Source organism: Myodes glareolus, chromosome 6 (assembly GCF_982192425.1).
Source record: "Myodes glareolus chromosome 6, mMyoGla1.1, whole genome shotgun sequence".
Taxonomy (NCBI): Eukaryota; Metazoa; Chordata; class Mammalia; order Rodentia; family Cricetidae; genus Myodes; species Myodes glareolus.
The window spans coordinates 63,367,315-63,375,844 of record NC_142031.1 but is presented as its reverse complement, the minus strand read 5'-3'; the positions used below and the strand labels follow the sequence as shown (position 1 = coordinate 63,375,844).

At 47.1% G+C, this 8,530-nt stretch overlaps 1 long non-coding RNA gene across 1 annotated transcript; it reads right to left on the bottom strand.

Annotated features, from left to right (window-relative positions):
- Positions 1 to 1,185: 1,185 nt before the first annotated feature.
- On the bottom strand, positions 1,186 to 8,530 carry LOC148121840 (uncharacterized). Its single transcript, XR_015737993.1, has 3 exons — positions 8,177 to 8,530; positions 5,327 to 5,583; positions 1,186 to 3,219 (listed from the first exon to the last, which is right to left on the bottom strand). It is a non-coding gene; the product is annotated as an uncharacterized LOC148121840 (long non-coding RNA).

The window sequence follows — 8,530 nt, the reverse complement described above, 5'->3', positions numbered from 1 at the left end:
ACTGCCCCTTGCCTTGCGAAATATGTTTTCAGGATACCTAGATCCGTACCTGCACTACCCGTCCGCTAATGTGTGACTCCCTTTCCACTTGATTTATCTTCTGGCTTTTACTCTTACCTTTCGTTACATTTTTCTTTCTCTAGCAGCCAATTATCTTACTCCTGTAAACAAGCTTACAGCTGTTTCCCATTAATCTTCCCCCATCAGAGGGACCTCAAAAAACCAGTGTCGGGGCTGCTCTCTAAAATCCCTACCTGCCTCCACCGTGGGCATCGGGCATCGGCCCCTCCGATGCTCCTCAGAATTCACTTGTTTCTGCTGCAGGGGTTCATCCTTCCAGCGTCCCAACCCTCTACAATAGTTACACTGGTTTCTTTGTAGCGGGATTTCTGTTGGGAGCGGCTGGATTATACAGTGTTGCCGCTGTGGCTTGCCCCACATTTTTGCCTTTTGGTCTCCTTTACTGTCTAGGTTGTCAAATACCTTCTGGGCTATTTCTAACAGCTCTGACCTGTTCTTTCCTGAGAATCCTTCTAGCCTTTGCATTCCCTTACATATGTCTGGCGCCGACTGGGTTACAAAGGCCAACTTAATTGTCTTGAGAGTTGCCTTGTCTTCCAAATCTGAAGGTGTGTATAGAAGAGAAACCTCCAGGGGGCGCTCTAGGAAAGCTGAAAGCCGTTCGTCTGGCCCCTGTTTTGCTTCAGCTACCTTAGACACAGCAGTAGGCAATCATACATCATAGGGTCACGAGTTCAGCCAGGCAAAGGGTAGTCGTACGTCAGTGGAGGTAATTGTGTCCACCTCCCAGCCTTGGGGGAAAGTCAGGATGTGGCCATTTGCCCCCGAAGTGAACATCGCAGAGTGCAGTAAAATAACATCTTTTGTACTAGTTTTCCCAGAACACTCAAAACTGGGTGTATCTATCCTTCCTTGCTGACATCTCCGGCTCTCTCAGTCACTCTGTTCTCTGCTAATGTTAGAGCAGAAAAAACTCCAGGTCAAGAGAACAGACTCTGGCCTGGGGAAGAGCTCGCAGTCCAGTCAGGCTGCTTCAACCACTTTAGCTAAGAGACCATCTCTAGGAAGGCGGCTTACCTTAAGCCACAATAAAGAGATAGGCCAGATAATCCTTTTTTTTTTCATTTTCAATTACAACGCCACATTTTATTATTTTACTGGTCTTTTACCCGTATGTGTGTACGAGGTTGTTGGATCCCGGAGTTACAGACAGTTGTGAGCTGCCAGGTGGGTCCTGGGGATTGAACCCCGGTCCTCTGGAAGAGCCGTAAATGCTCTTAACTGCTGAGCCATCTCTCCAGTCCTGATAACTCATTCTTGAATGAGATATTGTACTTTTCCTTCCTAGAATCCCTTCCCCTAGTACAGAAGAAAACAGGCCACAGTCACAAAGGGTCCTAAGTCTGGCCACCTTTACTAAATATTCACAAAACCATAGCTTTTCCTTTTCTTCTATTTCTTTTCTAAGCATTCCTTAACACTTTGGGCCCACCCAACAGTTTGCGATCCCCTCCCTGTCATATGGTTGCTGATTAAAATGTCGTGGGTTGTCCCTTCTCTCTCCCACTCCCCTCCTCTGGGTGAAAGCTAACATTTCAGCTTGCCCACCCTGAGGTTTTCTTTCAAACACTAATAAAACTGGTTTTGCTCTTCGATTTGTTACTTCCATTATTTTGTTAATGAGACTGAGGATCCCAAAGGTTGACCCCAATTTCCCCAGTAGCCCTAAAATGTTCCGCGCATTGCTGGTACCCTCTTCGGTCCAGGTCTCTTCTTTGGTCATCCTAAACCACTATTGTGCCCTCTGATCCCAAGGATGTTCCTCCGGAGCACACTCACCCTCAGAAAAACCCTGTTCGCGTATAGATCCAGCTCCTCGTGGCTAAGGCGGCAATGTCCCGGGATCAGGGACTCTGTCTCTCTCCTGCAAACTTAAGCAGGCTGAGACAAGTATCAGTTTATGAATTTTTGTTTAGTTAATAAATATGTCATCTTCACAGACCCTCAAAAGTGACTGTGACTCCCTCAGTTTAAATCTCAGCCCTTTTAATTTGCATTAGAACTCACCCCGAGGCCTTCCTCCTCAGCTCTTATCTACACCACAACAGGCCTCCTGCTGATTCCTGGAGCTGCACCTTTGTCCTTGTTGTCTGGCCTGAGCACTCCCCTTCCCCAGCAGGAAGGCCTCGTCCCTTCTAGGTTCAAGGGCATTTCATTCAGGAAGCCTGTGACCCAACAACCAGCCAGTCAAACAGAACTGCCTTCTTCTGTCTTCGTCTGTTCCAGCTGTGACAGAAATGCCACAGACTGAACAATCTGGAAGCATCATAAGATCACAACACAGCATAGCAGGGTATCTGCTTCAAGATGATGCTTTGAAAACTGCACCCTCAAACTGGGTTTGTTGCTGCATGCCTGTAATCTCACAGTTGGGAAGCAGAGGCAGGCTGATCTCTGCAAGTTCAAAGCCAGTACGGTCTACACAGTGAGTTTCAGGACAGCAGAACTGTGTAGTGGGGCCCTGTCTCAAAAACCAAACGTAGAGGTAGAAAAGCTAAATCTTCAATGTGGAGGCATAGAAGACAAAGCCTCAGAGGATGACCAAGCCAAACGGACACTGTCCTAGTGTGAGGGGTTAGCGACGGACAGAAGAGACTACACACAGCTTTGGCTCCTTTTTGCCCTTTCCTTTCCACCGCGTGTAGGAGCAAGGCCCTCAGCAGACGCTCGAATGCCGGTGTTGTGATCTTGGTCTTCTCGGCATTCAGAACGGTGGGTGAGCAGTAAGCTTCTGATAGTCGCTCAGCCCCCAGTCTCCAGTGTTTTGCCACAGCAGCAGAAGTAGCCTATGACCCCAGGAGTGATGCAGAAGAGGAGGGACGGGCATAAAGGATGCAACAAGTGAAGCTAGAAAAACAGCACTTGGTGGTTGCGCCATGTGGACCACAGCCTCAGGGCTCACGGCACACAGACTGTTGTGTCCTATGTCAAATGTTCCGATACCAAAATCAATCAGTAACCACCTGAGTTAGCCAGTGGGTGGGGCTTCTCTCAGGCCAAAGGTCAGCTGCCCCACAGCTTCACAGTTGCGGTTGTTCAAGCCTTACCAAGTCCATTCTTGCTTGCGTGTGCGTTTTCTGTTCTCTGTTTCTCCAATCTCTGGGCTTCGGCTGAACCAGTCCAGGGGATTCCTAAGGGCTGGAATTTTTTTTAAAAACTTTATTTAATTTAATTTAATTTTATGTATGAGTACTCTGACCTGCGTGTCAGAGGAGGGCATCAGATCCCGTTGTAGATGGTCATGAGCCACCATGTGGGTGCTGGGAATTGAACTCAGGACCTCTAGAAGAGCTGCCAGTGCTCTTATCCGCTGAGCCATCTCTCCAGCCCAGGGTTGGAATTTTTTCAGATCTTTAAACATTTGAGACACAGCTTACCCAGAGGAGGATGCCCTTGGTTCCATCATGTGTCCAGACACAACCTCAAGAGCTTCTTACTATATAGTGAAGTCTTTTGGGTGTCCTGCAAGGAGCACTAGCCTGGTGGCATCTTGTCAAGTCACTCTCTCTCTTTCTCTCTCTCTCTCTCTCTCTCTCTCTCTCTCTCTCCCTCTCTCAGTTGAAAGCATCTATCCCTGCATGCACAATGAAGCGCAATTTATGAAGCACAATGCCGGACATGGTGGCAGCACAGAAGCCAGCATCTGATTCCCTCTTTCCTGGTCCCGTGGCTCTTACCATCATGAGCATCCTACACTCTCTGACCCAGCGACTGGATCCTCGACCTTCCCCCAAACACAGGCCTTTTGGTACCTGCCAGAATCCTTGGACCGTCATCTACTCTTTCCTATGTTTGCTTTCCCCACAAGGAAACAATTATGGCATACAGTAAAAGCAGAGGTAACAGTCTTCGGGGAGTATAAATTCTTAAATTATGGAAAATATTAAATTCTGTTCAAGAGTTTAAAATTGATCCCTTACAAGAAGTAGCCGATTGACCTACCTGTCTGTGTGTATTGATTAACCTGAAAATTCAGAAAGGATAAATACAAAGTCCACCTTGAACTAATGCACCATGGAGTGTAGTGATATTTCATTTTTATTTTAATAAAGTTTACCTGAAGATCAGAGAATAAAATAGCCCTACTGGCCAGCCTTAGAAACCAGGCAGTAGTGACACACACCTTTAATCCCAGTGGCCACACTAGTTTGCCATAGAAACCAAGAAATAGTGGTGCACGCCTTTAATCCCAGCATTAGAGAGGAATATAAAATGAGAGGAAACAGCTCTCAGACACAGTTTCATTCTGAGAATCCTGAAGGCTGTACTGTCATTTTGGATAGAGTGGTAAGAGCCACTTAGAGTGGCTGACTGTTTTGCTTTTCTGACCTTCAGGTTGAACCCCAATATCTGCCTCTGGGTTTTTACTAATCGCACCACAAGGACACACATTCTGAGCATGCCCTTGGGGACAGTTTAGGCCACATTGACTGACTAACTTAGGGTTTCTATTGCTGTGATGAAACACCGTACCCAAAAAGCAAGTTGGGAAGGAAAGGGTTTATTTGGCTTACACATCTACATCACACTGTTCACCCTAAGTGAACATTCAGTCATGACAGGAATTCAAACAGGACAGGAACCTGGAGGAAGGAACTGATGAAGAAGCCATGGAGGGGTGTTGTTTCCTGACAGGCTCCCCATGGCTTGTTCAGTCTGCTTTTTTATAGAACCAAGGTCCACTGCCCAGCGATGGCCCCAACCACAATGGGCTGGGTCCTCCCAGGTCAATAACAAATGGCCTGTCTCTAGCTTGAATTTATGGAGGCATTTTCTTAATTGAGATTTTCTAACTTGTGTCAACTTGACATCAAACTAGCCAGTACACTGGATTTTCTCAAGAGATTATCTAGTTTATGGGGGAAGATATGATATGATTCAGAGTTTAAAAACGTACACGCTGGAGCCAGCTCTGTCACTATGAATAGGTGTGACATTTCTCACCCTAAGCCATGAAAATGAACAGAGCATTCCCCACTCAACCTCAAGCAAAGTAAGGTTTAGGTAAGAATTAAACTGGATTGTGGGTGTCAAGCACTTTGTGACAGGTAAGGCAACAGAAGCACACCAGGTATAAAGAGATACTAGAAAGAATGAAAGAATTCTCCCCCTCCACAATGCTTGGAAAGAGAGAATAAAGAACAACACAATTAAAATGTGCCCTTGGAAACTAGAAACATGGCTTAGTAGGTAAGAACACTTGTTCCTGAAGCATGAAGACCTAAGTTTGGGTCCCAACACCCACCTAAAAAGTTGAGAGTCGCTGCATGCATACTGCTTTAGTTGGGGTCACTATTGCCGTGACGAAATGCCATGATCAGAGGCAACTCGAGAAGGAAGGGGCTTGTTTCACTCACAACTCCATATAGCAGCTCATCATCCAAAGCAGGGAGGGCAGGAAATCACAGTGCGCTGTAAGCTTCCGCACTTTTCTGTGGACACCCGAACCTCGAAACAGGCGCGCGCTTTCCTGACTCGAGCCCACGAGAACGGACGCATGTCCTAGGGGTTTGAACAGACGACACACACACAAAGAGACCGGCTCATCTGCCAAGGAGCAAGTGGCAAATGGCAGCTTTATTAAGCACAAGTCGGATATATATACTGTGGGGCAAAAGGACACCAGCCCCCCATCAGGATCAAGGAAAGAGAAAAGTCAGGGGGTCGCACCCAAGGTCAGAGAGCGGCTGAACAGAGAAAAGAGGAAGCCAGGTGGGCGTGCTCAGGCTCAGAGAAAAGCTGACCCAGGAACCTTGCCTGCGGGCGAGAACCTTGCTTGCAGGTGGAATTACCATGACAGAAGAGTTCTCTCTGAGCTACACCCTTGGGCCGTAGGTGATATTAACATAACAGGAGAGGGCAGTTCTATGCCACACCCTCAAGCTGATGCAGTGGAACCAGGAAGCAGAACAGCCCTGCATGGCGTCTCGGGAAAAGTGGGGAACTTGTGTACCTACAGTGCGCAAGAACCTGGAGGCAGGAGCTGATGCAGAGGCCATGGAAGGGAACTGCTTACTGGTTTGCTCCTCATGGCTTGCTCAGTCTGCTGGCTTATAGAACCCAGAACCACCCACCCCAGGAATGGCACCACCCACAATGGGCTGAGCCCTCCTCCACAGATCACTAATTGAGATAATGCCTTCTTCTCAATTGAGTTTCAGTTAACTTTAGCTTGTATCAAGTTGACCTAACACCAGCCAGGACACAGGACACATGCCTGTAAGCTCAGCACTGTGGGAAGAGAAGATAGGACACACACACAAATAATAATAATAATAACAAAATAAAATGTTCTCTAATAACTTTGGGTACCAACTCAAAAGTTTCACCAAGTGAAGGCACAACCTGGGAAAGATAAATGCTGAGATCTTTCTATGCTGGTTTTGTTCGCTGCTACCTAGTTTGGCCGTATATAGCCATATATACTTAGTACTAATGAGAAAATGGGTTCCACAGGCCTGGGTGGAACTTGGCTCTGCACCTGCTATGCGGCTTTTAGCAAGGTTGCTTGGGTTTTGGGTAACTGCTTCCTAATGCTGGCCATGGAGAGGAAAGGAAAGATCCAATAAAGAATCTTGTGGGGAGCTGGAGAAATGGCTCAGTGGTTAAGAGCATTGCTTGCTCTTCCAAAGGTCCTGAGTTCAATTCCCAGCAACCACATGGTGGCTCACAACCATCTGTAATGAGGTCTGGTGCTCTCTTCTGGCCTGCAGGCATACACACAGACAGAATGTTGTATACATAATAAATAAATAAATAGAAAAGCATTAAAAAAAAAAAGAATCTTGTGGACAGTCAACCTGACACCTCAGATAATGGATCTACACGGCTCTGTGGACTAGAATATAATAACCCATTTAGTTTCTTCAAAAACACTTGTGCAAAGTCCCTGGCCCCGCCCCTATTGGGTCTGCCCAATCATTTAAATGAAAGGAAACAGAAGTCAGCAGAGTTCCTGTGAAGACAATGACTGACAGAAGGGAAGGGCAGCAGCCTCCATACCCAGGGTTGAAGGCACAGAGCTGGGTTCTAGGGCGCCTGCTGTAGCACACAGGTTCTTGTGCTCCACAGCAAAGAATTAGACCAGGGACACCTGGTTACAAATAGGGAGACACTTCGTTAAAAATGGTAAAATAACTGGGCAGTGGTGGTGCACACCTTTAATCCCAGCACTCAAGAAGGCAGAAACAGGTGGATCTTTGTGAGTTCAAGGACAGCTTGGTCTACAGAGGGAGTTCCAGGAAGAAAACACAAATAAACAAAAAGAGGGAAAACACCCCTAAGAATGGGACCCCCCCCCAAAGCCTTGGGCCATAAAGTCCTATAAAGTTCATTTAAATAGTATTCTCCTATAATCCGATAGGGAAGTGCTTCTAGCCTCTCTCTCTCTCTCTCTCTCTCTCTCTCTCTCTCTCTCTCTCTCTCTCTCTACTTCTATACCAGGAGACAGATAATTCTCCATATGCCCCTGACCTTGCCCTATCCATCTCAGAAGTCCTTGTACTTTCTTCTTCCTTGGAGTTCAAGGTTCTGTCTAGGACCAAAATATCAAGATCAAGTCCTTCCTAGTAAGGGCACAGAAAGGTGCCTCTAGTGTCTGCATCTCATTGGCCCATCAGACATCTCGGGTTCCCAGCAGCAGTGTGGGAGGGAGAAGAGAAGCAGGAGGGTACAGGAGGAAGAAAGAGAGGGGAGAGGAGGAGAAGGGATGGTGGAAGGAGAAGAGCTAACAGACTTTGGTTCCTTTTAAGTCATAAAGAGTTGAGCCCAAAGGGGTCAAGGCCCAAGACCAGCAGAGAACCCCCATTCCCACCTTCAGGGCCTAGGAGATTGTATGCAAAGCCCTTGCAGTAGGATTTCAAGGGCACACATTTTTGCATGTGTCTTCTTTTGCAATCTTCCTGGTGTTTGCTGCAATACACAGGATCAAACCCAGCAAGCATCTGATCATGAAGTTATCTATCCAGCTCTCTCTGTTTTTTTTTTTAAGGTATTTTTTAATACACAGGAGTAATTCTGCCAACTTGTCAATTTGCACGCTTCCCCCTCCCCATCCCATTCCACCCCCACCCAACCCACCCGCCCACACACTCACATCCAGCTTTGGCTTCTCGGCTGCTGTTCATCATCTCCGGCAGCAGAAGTGCAAGCAGAACAAAAGACCTCAGCCTCTTGTGGATTGTGGAAAACTTTATTGAACACAAGTGAGCAGATGGCAGATTTCAGCTTTCGATTAAGACTCTAAGCCCCAGCAAAGGAAATAAAAGGAGATTCTGTGGGAGCATGAAAGGAGAGGCGGAGAAGTTCAAAGAGAAATAATTCAGAGCCAGAGAGGAAATGCTTCACGTGGTGGTGGAGGGGAAGGGGTCAGAGGCGGGAAGCAAAGGGACTTCAGCCTTTGCTGAGAATGCTCCCAGAGCCCAGCCAAGCTCACCCAGCAAGCTGTGAA